General features: G+C 38.7%; 1 protein-coding gene across 1 annotated transcript in view; it reads right to left on the bottom strand.

Moving 5' to 3' along the window:
• The window catches only part of NTSR1 (neurotensin receptor 1), a 134,587-nt gene that overhangs the window by 78,744 nt on the left and 34,261 nt on the right, over nt 1-21,582 (bottom strand). The window lies entirely within an intron of this gene.

Genomic DNA, 21,582 nt, shown 5'->3' with positions numbered 1-21,582 from the left:
AATTAAAATTAATTTCCATCATGCTAACATACGTGGCTTGAAGGACATGCTAAGTGTCTATGATCCTGGGAATTTTCAAATAGAAAATGCTAATTTTCCTCTGTTGTGACTGATAATCAAGATTAATTTTCTCTGACATATCTTCTACTGAAAACACTTTACATACACTGTTTATGACATTTAAATTACTTGGAATCTGCAAGTTCAATGTAGTCATGAATATTCATGGACTTGATTTTTTTTAAATAGCTGTGTGTACCCATATGAATGTACACACATCTGTGGTTTATTTATTTATTTATGGTCACTTGAGATCTTTTTGTATCCAATTCTGACCACTGGCCACTTCCTCCTCCTTTATACAGTGCGGGTCCTGATTAGTGTGAACAATAAATTTCATGAAGTGATTGCATTATGCAAATCCATATTGCATATTGGGCTGTAACCAATGATCAGATTTTATTTAATTAACTATAAATTGTGTGAATATGACTATATGCAATGTACTCTCTTCTTCCTTGTCTTTAGCCATACTGTATTTCCTTATCTCCTTTGTTTCTTTTGCTGGCTTTCCTCCTCTCCTTGGCCCTATTCTCTCTTTACAATGCATTGTTTCTGTGGGCAATTTTATTCACTCCCACAACTTCTGTTTAGATGACTTTCAAATCTAAGTTTCCAGCCCTGACCTCTCTTCTGAGCTTCACACCTACATCTCTACCTAGATGTCTTCCCTCAAGCTCAGTATATCTAAAACTGATTACATTATCTTTTTTCTTTTGAAATTGCTCCACCTCACTTTTATTTCTGTTTGTGATACCACCATTCATTCATTCACCCAATCTCTTTTGATGCTCTCTTTAACTCTTCCTTCTTCACTTTCCACATCTAGTATCAGGTACCAAGTCTCTTTATTCCATACAGGCATCATCTCTTCTGTCTGATCCCTCTCTATTCCTACTACCATTGACTGAGTAGAGGCAGGCCTTTGTTACCTCCTCCACAGCCCCACTATGACCAGGTCCCAAGAGTGTGAGTAATGAATCCAGTGAAGTGATTGCATGCATTGAATTCACATTTTTTAAAAATTATGATTATGTAAGATATGGTAATTGGTTCCAGCCCAATGGAAATATCCACTGGCAATTGAAATAATGCGACCACTTCAAGAGATTCATTATGTGCACTAATCAGGACCTGGCTATATTGCATTAGCTTCCTAATGAGACTTCCCACCCTCCACTTCCTTTCTTTTCATGCTATTGCACTTTGTACAGTGTTACAAGTCTATTGTTAAACCTGTATTTGTATTTATAGATATCATTCTCTCACTCCTCTGCTCAACATCTTTAGGGGCTCCCCATTGGATATGGTGTAAAGTACAAATTCCTTTGCCTGACACTCAAGACCCTTTTCAGTTCACCCAACCTTTTAACTCTAATCTCATGTCTCTCTCCTTTATGAATTCTATGCTCCAACCAAACTGGTATGTCATCTAACTCCCCCTAGCCCTGTTTCTTTGGCACTCTGCCTGCCCTAACATATTTTACCTCTGTGGCTTTGCTCACACTGTTCCCAACACTGAGAATATCCTCTTTCCACCTTTGCCTAATGACTTCTGCCCATCTGAGCCTAGCTCAGATGCCACCCATGAAGACTTCCCAAAGCTGCCTTGTTGGTAATAGCCCTCCCCTTGGAACTCAGTTTGTTTTGTCTTTCTCTAAGACCTTTACGTAGTATTGCGGATTTAAATTATCTGCGTTTGTATTGCCCCTCTACTAGAAAATGTGCTACATGTGGTCAGGAACCAATTTTTTATCTAAGTCTTTCCCCTATTGGCCTTTCCTCTATTCTTGTGTCCCTCTGCAGTATGTGCTTAATGTGTGTTTGTTGAATTTAATTCCTGTTGAATTATTTTAGCCTTGGGGACATGGATGAGAAGGGCTTTGTTTGTTCTTCATACCTGACCCCTAGACAAGTATTTGACAATGGCATTTCTGGCTGCTTATCAGAATTGAGAACACAACTTCTTTTGCTTCAGGTCCTTTTAATGCAAGGATAAGCAGCTTCTGTGGGAATGGCTCTAGCCTAGCTTGTCTCAAAAGAAGGTACTTTTCACAAGCTAATATCCAGGAAAATGGAGGGGAAGGAAGAAATGGTAAATGAAAAGGGAGTGGAAGAGAAGATGGGGAGAAAAAAAAGAAAACAGAATGGGGCACCTATGGTGGAGGGGGTGTATCCTGATCTCCCTTCCCATGATATTAATAATAATGATAACAAACATTTATATAGTCTTTAATCTGAGATTTGCAAACACTTTATATATTCTCTCATTTTGATCTTCATAGCAATCCTATGAGGTAGGTACTTTTATTATCACCATTTTACAGATGAGGAAACTAAGGCTGAGAAAGGATAAACAAGTTGCCCAAGCTCACATAGCAAGTTAGGGCCTGAAACAGGATTTGAACTTAGGTCTTTCTAATTCAAGGTTTAAACACTAATAGCTTATATTTATATGATAGGAACTGGACCTGTGATTTCACTTGTAAAAAGAGGACCCAGGTGAGAGAATTCCCTTTGCCAATGCAGGTTTGCACCATATGCTAACAACCATGAACCGGATGCACTTTATTCATAATAGCCTTTACAATGATTTCTTTTTCTTTCTTTCTTTCTTTCTTTCTTTCTTTCTTTCTTTCTTTCTTTCTTTCTTTCTTTCTTTCTTTCTTTCCTTCTTTCTTTCCTTCTTTCTTTCCTTCTTTCTTTCTTTCTTTCTTTCTTTCTCTCTCTCTCTCTCTCTCTCTCTCTCTCTCTCTTCTTTCTTTCTTCCTTCCTTCCTTCCTTCCTAGGTTAAGTGACTTGCCCAGGGCCCCTCAGCTAGTAAGTGTCTGAGGTCAGATCTGAATTTAGATCCTGACTCCAGGGCTGGTTCTCTATCCATTGTGCCACCCAGCTGCCTCAATGACCTTCCTTTCAGACCAGCTAGACAGTTCTGGAATGTTTCCAGGCTCAGTTGTGTCCATAATTGTGTCCATAGCTGAGGCTGCCCAGGCAGACTGGGAAGATAAAGCAAGGCGCTACCCCTGCCATCTTCTCCTCCTTCCACCCCAAATAAAACAAAAGATGAGGGTGGGGTGGGGGTGGGGAGGCTTAAAGGAACAGTGAACAATATTGTTCATTCAGCTTGTTCAGTAGCCATATGGGGTCCTTCCCTAAAATGGCCACCACCACATACCAAAAATGTTCCACATAACATCTACAAGTGGATGCCAGAGAGGACGGTTTTCCACATTGCAGCAATTGTTAAGCCACTTGGAGATTCTGTAGCCCTGAACAGTCCCAGGAGGTTAGATGATATAGGATAGAAGGTTTTCCTGTAAGTTAGAAAACCCAACTACTTTTCAGAGTTCACCAGTGAGGCCCTGTTGGACACTGCCTCCCAGTGCATTGTAGCCTTCCACATGAATTCCATCTTTCCTCCCAGGGATGCTAGCGACATGAAGAGGAACTGAGTTTTCTAAGAAAGGGGTGGAGTGGGGAAGGGCAGCAGAAAACAAGATGTCCACTTAAGCTCAGATAAGTAGGATATCAGAGAGGTTTAGAGTAGGCATAAGAAACAATTTCCTGGTGAGATTGTCAGTCCCTGAATCCAGTCACTGCAACAAAAATGCAAACTTTTCTTGTCCACATAGTGGATAGTTTGCTGGATGCTGGGCATGGATTTCCAATCCTGCCTCAGATACTTTCCTTATTAGCTAGCTCTGTGACCCTGATAATAAGTCATTTAATTTTTCTAAGTCTCAGTTTCCTTATCTGTAAAATGGGGGTGATAATAGCATCTACCTTGTAGGGTTTCTGTGAGGATCAAATGATATAAGTAAAATGTTTTGAAAGCTTCAAAGCACCACATAAACGATAGTCATTATTTTTTTTTTTTGATATTAGAAATCATCTGCTTGTTGATTGAATGGCTTGGTGGTAGTCTTGCTTGTAGGTATGAGAATGAACTATATTCATTAATTCAGCAACTCATTCATTTATCCAATAAGTAGTTATTGAATACCTAAGAAGTATATAGGGCAGGTAGGTGGCATAGTGGATAGGGTGCTGGTTCTGGAGTCAAGAAGACTCATTTTCGTGAGTTTAAATTTGGCCTCAGACATTTACTAGCTATATGACCCTGGGCAAGTCACTTAAACCTGTTTGCCTCAGTTCCTCATCTGTAAAATGAGCTGGGGAAGGAAATGGCAAGCTGTTCCAGTATCTTTGCCAAGAAAACTCCAAGTGGGGTCACAGATTATTGAACATGACTGAAAAATGACTGAACAACAAGTACATGCATGACGTAAGGGAAAGAACAAGAAATCTGAAGGCAGAGGACTTGTATTCAAATACTGCCTCATGCTTATGATATGTGTCACCTTAGATAAGTCACTTAACCTCTCTGCACCTCATTTTCTTCAATTGCAAAATGAAGGGTTTGGCTTAGGTGACCTCCAGGTTCCCTTCCAATTAGAAATATTATCCTATTTGGTACACAATTGATAATACTACCGAGTCTTCACAGTTAAGATACTTAAGTTGTTGGAAAGATAAGACATTGACTCATCGATTATTAGACTTGGATGGCCCCCAGAGGGGAAATGACACATATGAAAAACTAAACAATAATATAAGAATTCAATTACTTGATGACCTCTGGAGATCTTTTCACAGTAGCAGTGTAATATCTGCACAAGATGTTATTACTTACCCAGACCTCAGTGATTCTTTTTGAAATTAACTTTTGACTTCTTTCTTTAGGAATAGTTGGAAAATGAAAGAACAAAACAACCCTCAAACCATGTTGGCACCACACTGTTTATTATAGAAGATTGACTTGTCTGATAAAATGCTTGCCAAGCATACTTTCTCCTGTGGTTCTCAGGCAGCTGTCCCATCTTTTTACTTCTAAGTCTAGTATTAAACAAGTTGTGCTGCCCTATAGAGGCAAATTCCTTCTCTTCTTCTTCCCCTGTATTAATTCAATGACTATATTCCAGATGACTCATTTGTGGAAATGAGCCTATCTGTAGAGAAAAACTATCTGAAAATAGCCCAAGAGTCCTCCTTAAATTTGGAGACACACTTAGGCCTCCTCTAAACTTCTGCATTTGTTGGTTCTGAGCAGGGTTAACAAAGCCCTTCCCAGGTGGCCATGGATCCTGTGTTTCTCTGACAATTAAAGCCAAGTTCTCAAGACCCAAATGCCTCACAAATCTCTTCTTCTCATGGGTTTCATGGTGGTGGTTTTTTTTGTACTAATCCCAAGTGCAGATAATACCCCATCTGTCTGGCTTATATGTCTCTTTGGAGGTACACTGCTATTCCATGAGCTTTTGAGCATTGATTAGTGTTTACATTTATTTTGGCTGACTTTATCCATTCATTCTAAAGTAGGAGAGAGGCTGCAAGACACTGTGGAAAGAGCATTGGGCATGGCATTAGGAAATACCTGGGTTCAAATTTTCTCTCTGTTATTGACTAGCAGTGTGATAACCAAGATGCAAATTCTTTCAGCTTCAGTTCCTCTATTTGTAAACTGGGGGTAATATTTGTAGCGCCTACCTGACATGGTGTGGTAAATATAAAATGAGATAATGTATGTAAAGTGCTTTGTAAACCAAAAAGCAGTATTCATCAGCTGTTGTTGTCACTATGTTACTTTATGCAAACAGGCTGATTTCCTGAAGGAGTAATAACAGTTTGTCCAGTGGGCTAATTAAATGAGTAACCAAAGGAGTAAAGACCATAGCATTATAGGATTTCAGATTTGGAAAAGCCCTTTGAGAGACTGTAATGAGAAACATTCATTTTACAGCTGGAGAAACTGAGGCCCAGAGAGGGGAAATAATTTACCCAAGGTCACACAATTAGATAATGACAGAACCCAATAGAACCCAGGTCTTCCAATTCCCAGTCTCTTTCCATGATATTCCACTGTCATAAGATGGAACTAGGTCTCAAACCTAGTTAGATTAGTCTCTGAAAGATGAAGCCAAAAAGCAGAGGCCAAGGGTTACAGACACAATTATTGTGACATTCTCCCCTCACCAAAACTTTTTAAAAGTAGTGGAGTTTTTTGCCCTCTGTGTTTCTGTGAGAATGCTTTCTCCCTCTTTGTCCTCACTATCAACCAGTTCCAGGGGATGACGCACAGAGAAATACTCCAGCTCATTCTGTGAGTTCAACTGACCGGGATCTCTGACTGATGTACATTACTCTTGCATGAGCTGGATGCTTCCATTTAATCCAATGCATTACAAGTTAAGCGTGCAATCAAATGTTTATTGCCATGAATAATTCAAAAGTAATGTTGCCTATGGGTAAGGGATTTTATTCAAGAAATCACCTTGGATTTTTTTTTTGTTTTAAAAATGTGAATAAATTTGTAGTCATTATGTATTGTTTGTGGGGGGCAAATACCAACAGTTTCTGAAAGTATTGCTCAGAAGTCAATTTATACCTTGAGTTGTTCCATCACAAAATTGGGTAGATGGAAGACCCATTTTAAATCTTTCATCCACAAAGTTTAATTCATGGAAGTAACAAACTGGTAAAAGCCCAGGACAGATCCTCCTCTGTCAAAAATCTTATCCCAATTCTAGGGGACATAAGATTATCTCTGATTCTTGATGGATTTGTGATCTCATCCATGGGGTGGTACAGATGGAAACCCATTCGTAGGGGCTCATTCTCATCTATAGTGGTGTGTCCTTCCATAAATCCATCACAGGGAGTCTACCCAATGTGCTACAGGATTTCCTATTGCTCTCTTGATACTAAATGTATACCAATTAACTATAAAGGCTGTTTATTAGTTCTATCCCTCTCTGTTGTTTTGTGCTTAACTCATTTTTCCCCCTGTGCATTCATTTTTCCTTTACATGACATTTTTTACATTATTTGTCCTACAGAATTTCTTACTTGTAGTATGTCACAGACTGCTTACACCCACTCTATACCTTTTCATTGCTCTAAGCTTAATTATTTGGAGACTGAGGTATTCCATTATTCACAGTCATGCATATTACAAGAATGTTGCTATTTTTGTTGTAGGCAGAAATTTGGGGTTATTAAAAGAATCATTCAATTTCTCAAAGGCAACCTAGCTTTTGAGAGGAGGTCATTTTCTCCTCCTATTCAACTTTGTGCCTACTTCATTGTGCATTTACAGTGTTTGTACAAGGTATATGTGTTAATAGATAAGCTCTATCAATTGTCCATTCATCTGCATATCATAAGCTGGATATAGATATTATTCATCCACTTAGTTTTTCCTGTGTGGTTAGTTATGTTGAACTATCAAGATTGTATGATGATAAATTTAGAGCTGGTAAGGACCTTAGAAATCATCTAGTGTAAACCCTTAATTTTAAATATGAGGAAACTGAAGATGAGTGAAATCAAATGATTTGCCTAAGATCATGCAGGCAGTAAGGAGATAAAGAAGAATTTGAACACAGTTCTTTGGACTCTTAATCCACTACTTTCTCCATAATACTATACTCTTTCTGCATACTGGAAGACAAAAACTCAAAGGTGAACCTGAGAACACTTGAGCAGCTAACTACCAAATTAAGGGTGAGCATCTCAAGTAGAATCAAAAGAACTTTATAAACTTTAAATCACCATACAAATACTATTCATCATCATCATCATCATCTTCTTTTTCTTCTTCTTCTTCTTCATCATCATCATCTTCATCATTAATATTCAGGTGAATGGCCTTGCCCATACAGACTGATATCCAATGATTCTGCATATAGGCATACATAGCTCCTGACAATTGAGAAGCAGACAAGCCTTGGACCCTTTTAGACCAAGTAAGCTCTGTCTCAGAAATAGAATCAGCCACAGGCTAAAATAAAAGGACCCAAGTCAAGATAGTTTCCACAAGAGCTGGCATTTGTGCTGACCAGGGTGCTGATCTCTTTTTGTGGTTTTGGTTTCCAAACTTTTACCATATATGCTGGCTTCTGACCATGGTGTTGACTATTGATGAGCCTGCTTCTTAAGCTCGAGTCCACCCTCTGTTTAAGCCTACCCTATTCACACTACAATCCTCAGTTCGTTGTCTACTGACTTGTTATCTTGATTAACCCAAATTGGTATCAAATAGTGATATCTGAGCTGACAGGATTCTTCCAGGGACCATAATTCTGATAAACCATCCAACTATATTTTTATACAAGTCTAGTCAGTGACTGAGCCTTGCCTATACAATGGCCAACCAATCACCTTGCTACTATACAGAGAAGAAGGACCTTTTAATAACATTGCTTCATCTGTATCATGTCATGTCAAGCCTTTGATTTATTTGCAGTGGTCCAAGAAGCAATCTTAAAAGAATTTCAAAGGGTTCAGCTATGTTTCCAGATTAGACTGAACTAGATAAGAATAGGTTAGATTAGAAATAGAATGGAAAGGATGGAGTAAGCAATTCAATGCATATTTCTCATAAGACTTTGGAAGGAACATATGAATCAATTGCCTTGGTAAATATCTTACACATCAAACCCAAAGAGCAAATTGGTTTTCTAATAAAAATGTTCTCTGTTTTTCCTCAATAGATGATTTTTTTCTTATCCCCCTTTTCTATTTTCTCTACTTTTCAGATCTAGATATGAAGTCAAAGATTTTAATTTCAACTATGAGTTTAATCCAGAAACTGCAGTCTTTGGTTATGTTACTAAATCTGTGATGCTGTTTTGTAAATTTCTTTAGTCTTTGACCCATTGCAATGGTAACCATAACTGGCCTGAACTTCTTTCCACAGTCATATTCCCCCTCATGCTTTTGATATTAATACATTCTCTCTGTCTCTCTCACATACATATGTATACACACACACACACACACACACACACACGCACACACACACGATATTTAATTAATTCCTATTGATTGATTGGAGACACAAAGCTTCTCTTGGCCATTTAATGAAATATAGGATAAAGCTAATGATGCCTTCTGTATAGTCTATAAATACATGTATAATGCTCTAGTCTAAAAACTAAAAGATGAATATCAATATTAGCTTGATAAGAGTTTCAGCTATTGTTAACAATAGATACATTTTAAGGCATAACTGCCTTATCCCCACTACTTTATGCCCAGGGAACCTATCTATGGTCATGAAATAGGACAAGGTGAACTAGAAAGTAAGTAGGGACATTTGCCTGACTTCTGTGAAGAACCAAACAGTCAGAGTCAGAGATCCTTCATAACCCCTGGCAGCATGGTGGGAAGAGGAGATTGAAACAACTTCAAGAAAATGAAGTTCATTGGTGTTCATATGTAACTTCTTCATCACTTACTTTCTTCCTTTCAATTAATAAAGCACAACAACTCTCCTCTCCCCTCGTATACACCCACAGCCACCATATTTTGCTCCCTCAATATTATCTTTTGTCAAGATGTATGATTTCATTAGTATAGAGAACCCCTTGTAGAAGAAACTCCACTGTCAATGGAGATTGGCACTTGTTCTGTAACCTAAAGGGTTAGAGAGTTGGCTAGCACACTGAGAGGTTAAGTGACTTTCCTAGGATCATATCACTTTGCCTCTGCTCCACTCCAAGCCTCTTGAAAGAGGACATCCTTAGTAATGATTTTTAGAAAGCCCAGCATTTTTACCCCTCAACTCCAATACATTGAACTGAGTTCCCTAGAATAAAACAGTGGAATAAAGATTCAGGTGGAAGTTTGATTTCATTTCTACAAATTCATTTTCCTCTATGCAGAGTTAAAACCATGGTCAAATACTACCTTCTTCATTCTGTCTCCCTTGGTTCTCTCTCCCCATGTCCTTTGATTCTGAGACAGAGGCACAGAGACCAAAAAAAAGTTCTTTTCCATGTGGGCAATTATGGGCCCTCAAATTCCTAAGGTGGAAATGGGATGAGAAAAGAAACTTTGAGCAGTGACAACTTTTCTCTTTCACCTGGTTTCCAGTTGCCTGCCTTTGATGTCATTGGCTACTCCCAGCTGCATGTCAGTTGGCGGGGGTGGGGTTGGGTTTGCTGACTACACAGAACAATAAATATGGTGTAATGGAAAGAGTTTTGGATCTGGATTCAAGATACTTAAGTCTGAGTTTCCCATATTCCATACCACACATTAACTATGAAGTCCTAGAAAAGTTACGATCTCTCTGAACCTAAGTTTCTTTGTTCATAAAATGCTTGCCCTTTCTATGTTGTGAGGAAGATAGTTTGTAAACCTGATGCACATGCAAGTATGTGTGTATGTATGTATATATGAGTGGGCACAAACTTAGACACACTTAAAGGAAATGATAAGATGCTATGCCCTGATACTTTAACCAGGTGAGCCTACTCTCCCTCCTCCTCCCAATCAAAGACTATAGTTTAAGCACAAAATGTCTTTGAAAGTCATTGTATGAATCATAGTGATGCTGCATATGAAGCATGTTCATATTAGCTGAGGATATCAGGTTTTACCTTGTGGATGATTTATGAAAGATCAAGCCAATTTTGGAATCAAGACATTCAAATATCTGGTGGTGAAGAGGAGAGACAGCTACCCCTGAGAAGAGATTGTTTTGTGCACAGGATGTAGCTTTGCCTTAGCCTATTTCTCCTCTCCTAATCTTGACCAAAACAGAACCTAGTGAATTTTGGAGGATTTAGAGTTTTCACTGGGGTCCCAGCAATATCCTCATATAGCTGGTAGCAGTGACTGCATTGGGGGCCAGTGATAGACAAGATGCATATTTATGGCTCTACAAAAGCTAGAAGGAAAAAAAACCACTATACTGTACCTAAGGGGAACATTTCAAAGATTCAAGCAAAAAGATTTCTGGGAGCCGTGAGCTATTTCTTCATCATGTGTACTTCCCCTGGACTCTGTATGTGTAAGTGAGAAAGTGTGTTATAGACTTATGTTGGTGGAGTGTGCTTTTGTACCAATTGTTCTTACTATGCCATCTTAATAAATACCCATTTCTAAAAGTGAATTAAGTATAGATGACTAGTTGATATCATTGATAACTATGGGCAAGGGCATAATGGTAGAGGCTCATGAGTTTAGTATTAGAAAGACACCCTCAACCCTTTAGGGCTAACCCTAGACTTTGAGGGAACAAGTAGCCACTAGAGCTCTTTGGATGCCCTCAGGGTTATCCTAGAGCCCTGGGGGGATGTCAGTAATAAACAACAAACATTTATTAAGTGCTTTCTATGTGCCAGTCACTGTTAAGGGCTGGGGATACAAATACACAAAAGAAAAAGAAAAAAGAAAGAGGTCCCTACCCTCAAGTAATTTACAGTCTAATGGGGGAAGACAAAACACAAAAGGAGGCTGAAAAATGGGTGGTGGTGGGGGCAGGAGAAGGTACCAATGGTGGCATTGTGGGAAAGTCAAAGAAGTACCCAAAGAGTGCAACCAGTGAGAATTGAAAAGAAATGAGGATGTAGCAGTCATGTCCTGCCAGTAAGTGGGGAATAGAAAAGAAAGTCCAGAACTTATAGGTGCTATATACAAATACATAAATACATATATATGCTAAGTGCCTTTCAAATATGATCTCATCTTATCCTCACAACAGCCCAGGGATATAGATGCTATTGAGCTCCCATTGTACATGTGAAGAAATGGAATCTGATAGAGGGTAAGTGATTTGTATAGGATCACACAGCTAATAAATGTCTGAGGTTGAATTTGAACTCATCATTCTTACTCCATGTCTAGCACTCTCTCCACTGTGCTGTCTTGTTGTTGTTTAGTCATTCGGTCATGTCTGACTCTTCATGACCCACATGGGCCATAGCACACATAGCACACTATCCTCCACTGTCTCCCAAAGTCTGTCCAAGCTAATTTTCATTCTTTTCATGATGCTATCTATCCATCTCATCCTTTGCTGTTCCCTTTTCATTTTGTTTTCAATCTTTCCCAACATCAGGGTATTTTCCAATGAGTCCCATTTTCTCAATATGTGGCCAAAGTATTTAAGCTTCAGCTTCAGTATTTGAGCTTCCAATGAATAGTCTGAATGAATTTCTTTAAGTATTGACTGATTTGATCTCCTTGCTATTCAAGAGACTCTCAAAAGTCTTCTTTATCACAATGCAAAAAAGTTGATTTTTCAATGCTCAGCTTTCCTTATAGTCCAACTCTTACAGTCATGCTTTGCTACATGAAAAACCATAGTTTTGATTATGCAAACTATTATTGGCAAGATGATGTCTCTGCCTTTTTTAAAATTTTTTTTCCTGCTAGGCAATGGGGTTAAGTGACTTGCCCAGAGTCACACAGTAGTGAGTGTTACATATCTGAGGCCAGATTTGAACTCAGGTCCTTGTAACTCCAGAGCTGGTTCTCTATCCACTGTGCCACCTAGCTGCCACATCTCTGCTTTTTAGTATGTCCCCAAATTTTCCATAGTTTTCCTTCCAAGGAGTAAGCATCTTTTAATTTCATGGATGTAGTCATTGCTGGCTGTGATCTTTGGGCCCAAGAATATAAAATCTAACACTGCTTCCATTTCTTCTCTCTCTATTTTCCAGGAAGTAATGGAACCAGTTGTCATGATTTTAATTTCTTTTTATATTAAGCTTCAAATCAGCTTTTACACTATCTTCTTTCACCCTTTTCAAGAGGTTTCTTAATTCTTTACTTTCTGCCATCAGAATGGCACTATCTGCATATCTGAGATTGTTGATGTTTCTCTTGGAAACCTTATTTCTGGCTTTTCATTCATCCAGCCTGGCATTTTACATGATATACTCTGCATATAAGTTAAATAAGTAAGGTGACAATATACAGCTTTGTTGTACTCCTTTTCCAATCTAAAACCAATCAGTTGTTCCATGTTTGGTTCTAACTGTTGCTTCTTGACCTATGTATAGTTTCCTCAGGAGATAAGTAAGATGATTTGGTGCTCCCATCTTTTTGACTACTTGCTACATTTTGTTGTGATCCATACAGTCAAAGGCTTTAGTGTAGTCAATGAAGCAGAAGTAGATTTGTTCCCCCTGGAACTCTCTTTTTTTCTCCATAATCCAATGAATATTGGCAATTTGGTCTCTAGTTACTCTACTTCTTTGAAAACCGGCCAGCTCTTCCGGTAATTTTTGGTTCACGTGTTGCTGAAGTCCAACTTTCAGAAGCTTAAGCATAACCTTGTTGGTATGTGAAATGATTGCAATTGTTTATCAATTTGAACATTCTTTGGCATTTTTTTTTTTAGGACTGGGGCATAAATTGATCTTTTCCAATCTCATGGCCACGACCAAGTTTTCCAAATTTCCTGGCATACTAAATACAGTGTTATTAACATCATGATTTTTTAGAGTTTTAAATAGTTCAACTGCAATTCTATCACCTCCCTTAGCTTTAATGTTAGCAATGCTTTCTAAGGTCCACTTGACTTCATCCTCCAGGATGTTAGGCTCTAGATCAGTAACCACACCATCATGGTTATTGGTGATGTTAAGATATTTCTTCCACATATTCTTGCCACCTTTTCTTAGTCTCTTCTGCTTCTGTTAAGTTGCTGCCATTTTTGTCATTTATTATGCTCATTTTTCATGAAAAGTTCCTTCAATACCTCTAATTTTCTTGAAAATATTTCTTCTTTCCCATTCTATTGTCTTCTTCTGTTTCACTGCATTTCATTGCAATCTTCTTATCTGTTCTTGTGCTGCCTAGCTTCAGAAAAAAGGATACTTCTTTGTGGTGTAGTGGATAGGATACTCGACTTGGTGTTAGGAAGGCTTAGGTTTGAATCTCCAACACATCTGAAAATTAGCTGAGTGACAATTAACAAATCAGTTATCCTCTTGGTGTCTCAGTTTCCTCATCTGTAAAATGGGGACAATAATATCTCTAATACCTACCACACAAAGGTGTTGTGAGATACAAATGAGATAGTACATCTATATTTGCAAATCTGAAAATGCTATGTAAATGTCAATTAATTTTCTCCAAGAGGAAGCTGCAGGGAGTTAGGAATCTTTCTTTTTGGTTGTTTCTGGGTTTTTAAATATGCCACAAGAAAGGGGTCACACCCTGTCTTAAACCCACAAAAACCTATTGTTTGTTTTTATTTTTTCCCTTCATAGACAGTAACTATTCATGGATTCAGTTATAAAATAAGCAATTGAGTGCCTCCTAAGTGCCCAGCTCTGTTAGTCTCTGTTTTTTGTCACTACAGAATGTTTTGCTAATATAGGCTCAGAACTGCCTCATTCTTTTATACTTTGGGGGGAATATCTAATTTTCAAAAATCATTCGAAAGAAGGAAAAATGGAAGTATCAGTTCATTTTACACTCAAGGAGGTGGTCTTTGGAATAAAAAAAAATGATACTCTAATCCAGTGCAATAGGATAACTTTGGGTTCATAGGGACATAGATTTGTCACTATTTAGCACCTTGGGGAGCAGTCAACCCTCCTAAACAACTGAAGCAGACTTTCTCAATGTCAGCAGAGATTTGACACAACACAGGTTTGGCATTCTCGCTAATATCTCTCAATGTTGTTTTTTCAGCAGTATGCCTTTCCAGCCATAGTCTATTGCCTGGCATCCCTGATAGATGATGTCACACATTTGTGATATTATAGATTTAGAACGGATAGGGACATTGGAGATCTTTTAATCCAACCCCTTCATTTTACATATGAGGAAATTAAGATACCAGTAGGTTAAATGAGTTGTCCCAGGTCATGCAGGTATAAGAATTAGGATTTCAACCTAATTGTTATGACTCTAAATCCAATGTTATTTCTACTGCACCAAATTCTATTTTCAAGAATGTCTGATTATAGGTATTCTGAGGGTAAGGACTAGGCACAATCTAGGGTCAGGGAACTGAGAGGATCCAATTGACTTGTAAAGAAATTGAGCCTACCATTACTTTTTTCTTGGAGAATCAGAGATTAAACTAACCAGCAGAAGAATATGAAATGGATTCTGAGGCATCAAATACATCTGTACTTATAATCCCAATGATAACATGAAAAGCAAGGCAGGAGATATTACCTCTAACAGAATTCATGGGAATTATGTATCCATTAGCAAGAGATATTGGCCAGAGGGGAGGTCAATTACTCCCCCGTAGGTGAGTATTTCAATTCCAAAGGAGAATGTCTTTGCACTCTTGACCCCCAAAGAGGCCTATCTCTGATTAGGATGACATTATCAAGGTTGTTGTTATTATTGTTAACTTAATAACAAGCCTTAAGAGTGATCTTTTCTTGTGCTTTATGTTCCTGTTCAATTCAACTCTGCTCAAAAACTCATTGCCAATAGTTTCAAAGACAGCCAACAGTGACTCCCTGCTACTCCCTTCTGGTGACTTTTTAACTTGCTAAATGATTGTCACCAAGCTGAGATCCATCACCTTCATGAAATGACCGCACCGTTTCCGGAGGCAAAGCAGAGCACTTGGCACAATCTCCTTAACAGGAACATGAGAACTTTCCTCTTTTTTATGGGCTACTGGCCCCCAGGCTACACAGCCCTCCAGGGGGAAATTGGAAGAAAGTCTTTGTTTTCTAAAATGGATTCACATGATGAACTAACACTAGGAATTGGCGTGTTGTCTTATACCCCAAATGAAATGAAATAATTAGAAGAAGTGTGGTACAGTGAAAAGAGCAATGGATTTGGATTCAGAAGACCTGGTTTTAAATTTGAGTTCTGCCACTTACTGCCTATGTGACTTTAAATAAGTCAGCACTTCTCTTGGCCTAAGTTAAATCTTAAGAGTTGAACTAAATTACTCTTAAGCTGTCTTCTAACTCTAAATCTGTGATCCTATGATCTATTTTCAAACTTTTTGGAATCATGACCCATTTATTTTTGTGATGGCTATATCTATTCATTCTTACCATCTTAGAAATTAAAACATCTTAGTATTATTATGAAAATAATTTTGAACTTATGGACCCCCTGAAAGGGTCTCAGGGACTTCCTGGAATCCCCAGACACACTTTAAGAACAGCTGATCTGTATATAAGGCATGTCGTATATCTGAAATCAACATATACTAGTTACCATCATCCTTTCCTCCAGAGGGCACAAAAGGGAAAAGAAGAGACAGTGTTCCTATCCCAGATCTACCACTAATGGGTTGTGGGGATTTGGGGTAAATCATTTTCTTTTATTTCCTCATTTGCAAAATGAGGGGCTTGTACTAAATGATCTGTAAGTATGCTTCTTAGTCTATTTTCAGAGTCTACCTCTCTGATCGCTACTTCAGATAGTTCCTAATTTTTTTTCAAATGAAACACCCTATGTACCCCACCTCCATCCCACTCCCAAGCGAAGGAGTGCTCGCGTGCTTGCGCGCACGCACACACACACGCACACACTTTTTTTTAGTGATAAAGAATCCTATGCTTTGGGTACCCAGTGGAGCCTGGAGAGGATCACAAAATCTAGAAGGAACCTAAATGAACATTTAAGCCAATGTCTTCATTTTTTGGATGAGGAAACTGAGCACAAGGATTGACTTAGCTTCTCATTGTAAACGAGGTTTAGGCTTTGTGCATTGGTATGTTAGTATCATTCAACACAGAGCAACCTAGATAGAATTGGCCATGTAATGGAGTCTGATTTTCCTGTGATTACTCACAGGGATGGAGCACTGGTACATACCTCAAGGATAACAGCGATATCGGCTCACATTGATGTAGCGCTTTAAGCTTCACAAGACACTTTATGTTCATTATCTCATTGGATCCTTACAATGACTTTGTGAGGTAGGTGCTCTTATTATTCTCATTTTACAGATTAGGAAACTGGGGTGGTTCATAGAGGTTAAGTAATTTGTCCAGAACTTCACAGAGTGTCTGAGGCAGAATTCAATTCCAGGTCTTCCTCACTTCAAGTCCAGAATTCTATTGGCCATATAACTCTAAGGCTTGATAACTGTTTTTTTCCAGAAGGTGCCCAACCTAAGAAAATGGACACTTTCTTCCCTTCTTCTTGATGGAAGTTACTCCAAGGAATGGTAAGAAGTCTCACTGGAAAGGGCCCAAGTTAAGACAAGGGACTCTTTCCTTTCCTTATAAGTAGGTAAATTAAGTGCACATATTCTAATGGGGACTGGTAAATCACACCCAATCTAAAGAAGATTAAAAAAAAAAACAACAATAACAAACAAAACCTGCTTAGTAAATTTGGGCAGGGATGAATTTTGGCACTGAATCATATCTTGGGCTCCCAAATCAGTCTGGTCAGGTTTATCCAGTTATTTAAGAGCACAAAGAGAAGTCTTTGATAAATCAGTCAGTCTAATGTCTCCACTGAGTTACCATATTCAAATCCTAGGATCACATGATTCAAGGATCACTATATTATGAAATGCAGCTAGGTGGTAAAGTGGGTAAAGTGCTGGGCCTAGAGTCAGGAAGACTCATATTTCTGAATTCAAATCTGGTCTCAGACATTTATTACCTGTGTGATGCTGGACAAATCACTTAACCCTGTTTTCTTCAGTTCCCTCATCTATAAAATGAATGGGAGAAGAAAATGGCAAAGTAGTCCAACATCTTTGCCAAGAAAACTCCAAATAGGGTCACAACTGAAATGACTTAATGACAGCAATATTAAATTTGGATTCCCTGGACTTGAAATTGACTTTAAATCCATTCAATAACCAAACAACAGTTTCTAAGTATGACCTTTAACTTGCTGACAATTACTTTTATAAAAAAGAGGAAGATTAGAGGAAAAATAAGCTCTTTTTTTTTTTTTAAAAATTCATTTTGAATTATCTACAGTCACTTCCATAAGCTTTTGAGTTTTAAATTTTTCTCCCCCTCCATTCCCACCTCCCTCCCCAAGATAGTGTGCAATCTGATGTAGTCTATACATGTACATTCCTATTAAACATATTTTCACATTAGTGATGTTGTAAAGAAGAATTAGAACCAATAGGAGGAACCACCAGAAAGAGGAAACAAACACAACAAAAGAAAAAAAAATAGCAAATAGTATGCTTCAATCTGAATTCAAACTCCATAGTTCTTTCTTTAGATGTGGATAGCATTTTCCATCATGAGGCCTTTGAAGATATCTTAGATCTTTGTACGGCTGAGAAGCGTTAAGTCTATCAATATTAGTCATCACACAATGTGGCTGTTACTGTATGCAATGTTCTGGTTCTGCTCACTTCGCTCAGTATCAGACCATACAAGTCTTTCCAGGTGAAAAATAAACTTCTATGTTTCTGTCCTTCTCAGGAGGCTTGTTTGATGCTACAGGAGAATGATATCTCATAGGATACTTGCCAGTAAATAAAATGGCAAACCATTCCTCAGGTACTGGAATCAAACCAAACTAGTCTGGAATATATTAAGTCCTGTTTGTTCTCTTTAGAGAGTGAATGGGAAACAGAGAAAGCCACACAGATAGTCAAAGGCTATTTATGGACTTTAGAATCAGAAGACAGGTGTGAATTCTACCTCTTCTACTTATTGTGTAATCATGGGCAAGTCACTATACAACCCTGGGTCTCCATTTACTAATGGGGAAAGTAATGTTTGTGCTACCTACATAATTTAATCCTACCATCCCATCCATTATCATTCTATATTTCTCCTTCCTTGTGAGCTAAACTTGAGAAATCCATCTATACTCAGTGTCTTTACTTCTCTCACTTTATTCTATTATCTCTTCAACCTGGCTTCCAACCTCATCATTGAACTGAAATTGCTCTCTCCAAAGTTACCAATGATCTCTTATTTGCCAAACATAATGGCACTTTCTCAGTCTTCATCCTTCTTGATCTTTCTGCAGCCTTTGACACTGTGAACCACAGTCTTCTCCTGAATACCATCTCCTCTCTAGGTTTTGGTGACATTGTTCTCTCTTGGTTCTTCTCCCACCTATCTGACTGCTCCTTCTCAGTCTTCTTTGCTGGATCTTCATCCAGGTCATGATCACTAACAGTGGGTGATCCTGGAGGCTTTGTCTTGGTGTCTAGCTCTCAATTTGTCCGGAACAGAATTTACTATGTTTCCTCTAATCCCCTCTGCCTCTGTTCTACTGCAAAAGCTGCCACCATCCAATACCCAGGCTCACTATTTCTGTGTCATCCTCAGCTACTCTCTTACTACTTGCTACTAATCTCACACATCCATTTTGTTGCCAATTCTTATAATTTTATAACTTTACAATATTATTTTCTTTCTACTCATAAAGCTGCATCTGATGCAGGCCCTCATCACCTCACCCTTGGATACTGCAATAGCCTTTGCTTGGTCTTACTACTTCAAGACTCTCCCCACTTCCATCCCTCCCCTCCATTCAATAAATTCTGGTGGCTCCCTATCATTCCCAGGATCAAATTGAAAATGCTTTGCTTCGTAGTTGAAACACTTCACAATCCAGAGGCACTGGCCTTTTTGCTATATGTATAACATCCTACCTCTTGTCTTGATGCCTGTTCTCTGGCTGTCCCAGTGCCTAAAATGCTACCTCTCCTCACCTCTGCCTCCTGGTTTTCTTCAAGAACCTTTTTTTATAGACATTCTTTCTTAGCCACCCAACTGTTGGTACTTTCCCTCTGAGATTACTTTCCATTTAATTGTATGTATCTAATAGGTTCAGTTGGTCAGGAAGGTGGCACAGTGGATAGAGCACTGGGCATAAAACCAGGAAGACTCATCTTCCTGAGTTCAGATCCAGCTTCAGACACTTACTAGCTGTGTAACTGGAGAGATAGCCAATGAATATCTGGCCACTGAACCCAGATGGCTCTGTAGGAGAAAGTGAAGCTGGCGACCTTGCACAACCCTTCTTCACTCAAAACAAAGTCAATTGCAAGTCATGTCATCATCTCTCTGATGTCATGGTCCTCTTAAAAAATGTAGGGACAAACACAACCTGTGAATAGTCAGAGCTGTTTGAATGGGGACCCAGCTGACCAGTTCCAGTCAGGTAACTCAGTCCCTCCTCTCCTCTCCCTGTCCTCTCCTATCCTATCTTCTTCCTTCCCCTTGCCTGAGGGTGTTCTGCCCAAAGGAAAGTAAATTGTGATGATTGAAAGCTGCCTACTTAACTTGGGGTTTACTGGCTAGAATTCTCTCTCAAAGACCAAGCCTTAAACCCAATTCACTCTGGAGCCTCATAGATTGGACAACAAAAGGTCCCTGCCCAAGTACTACTTAATGGCTATTTTTTGGGCCCTCCAGGTTCAGAGTGAATGTAAATAGTAACTTTCTGTTTTGGCCAGCAACCCAGAGGGTCTTCCCTTCCCACTTTGATTTTTTTTTTTTATTAAGGGGGCCATCCCTTGACTCCTTCTTAAAGAGGCCTATTCACTGAATGGGCGCTGCCTCACTCAAAGTGAGAACCTGAAAAGACTTTAGCTTAGAAGGGCCAGGTCTTCCATTGCATCCTGAGCTATCTCCAGTTGTCCTGATGAATATCTGACCACTGGACCCAGATGGCTCTGGAGGAGAAAGTGAAGCTGGTGACCTTGCACAGCTCTCCTTCACTCAAAACAAAGTCAATTGCAAGTCATGTCATCATTTCCCTGATGTCATGTTCCTCTTCAAGAACAAAACTATGTGACCCTGGGCAAGTCATTTAACTCTTTTTGCCTCAGGTCTTCATCTGTAAAATGATCTGGAGAAGGAAATGGCAAACCACTCTAGTATCTTTGCCAAGAAAACCTTGAATGAGGTCACAGAGAGTCAGACACAACTGAAATAACTCAACAAAAATAGGTTCAGTTACTTGCATATTATCTCCTTTGCTAAAATATGTGCTCCTAGAGGATAGGGACCTTTCACTTTTCTTTGCATCCTTAGCTATTTGCCTAGTGTCCAGACTATAGTAAACACTCAGCAAAATAATTATTGAATTACCTCACAAGGTTGTAAGGAGAAACCTTTGTAAACTATAAGTGCTAGATTTAATTTTTTTTTTTTTTTGGTATGGGTCTTTGAGTTCATGAGTGTAGAAAAAGATGAGGTGAGGAAATTTCTTCTATTTTATCAAGGAAAGTTGACAACTGTTCTGTAGCTTTTATGGTCATTGACAATGGCCTGAAGCACTGCAAAGTTGAATCACCCATTCAGGGTGTGAGAGGGACAACTTGAACCTGAGTCTTCCTGACTCCAAATCCAGTTCTCTAACAATTACCCTAGACTGCCGCCCTAAATCACTATTGAAAAAGAGACCTGTTAGTATTATTATTAATTATTATTTCAAAAAATAATTATTATTGGAAACAAACCCCTCTGTGAGGTACAGCATATGCTTCAGAAAGTCTAGTGTTTCTAATTCATGTGAAGAATTGCTTGTGTGATTTATTTTGGTTCCCTGGGGTCATGATGCTAATTAAGTTGGAAATAGTTTGCTAGACTTGTTAGCTTAATGAATATTCAGGAGAGGGATAGGGATTGGACCTAGGATTTCATCAGTGTAGGGAGTTTTTAGGAAGGAGTGTTCTCTCCCAAAGCATGTTGGCACTTCCCCAGCAACTTAGAGTCTTAGACAGTTGTCTTGAACACTGAGAGGTTAAGTGACTCACCAGCATGTGTTGGAGGCAGGATCTGA

The sequence above is a fragment of the Phascolarctos cinereus genome, unplaced genomic scaffold, assembly GCF_003287225.1.
Source record: "Phascolarctos cinereus isolate Bilbo 61053 unplaced genomic scaffold, phaCin_HiC Scaffold_2;HRSCAF=192, whole genome shotgun sequence".
Classification (NCBI taxonomy): Eukaryota; Metazoa; Chordata; class Mammalia; order Diprotodontia; family Phascolarctidae; genus Phascolarctos; species Phascolarctos cinereus.
Note: the sequence above shows the minus strand (reverse complement) of the source record. Positions and strands in the feature narration are given on the sequence as shown.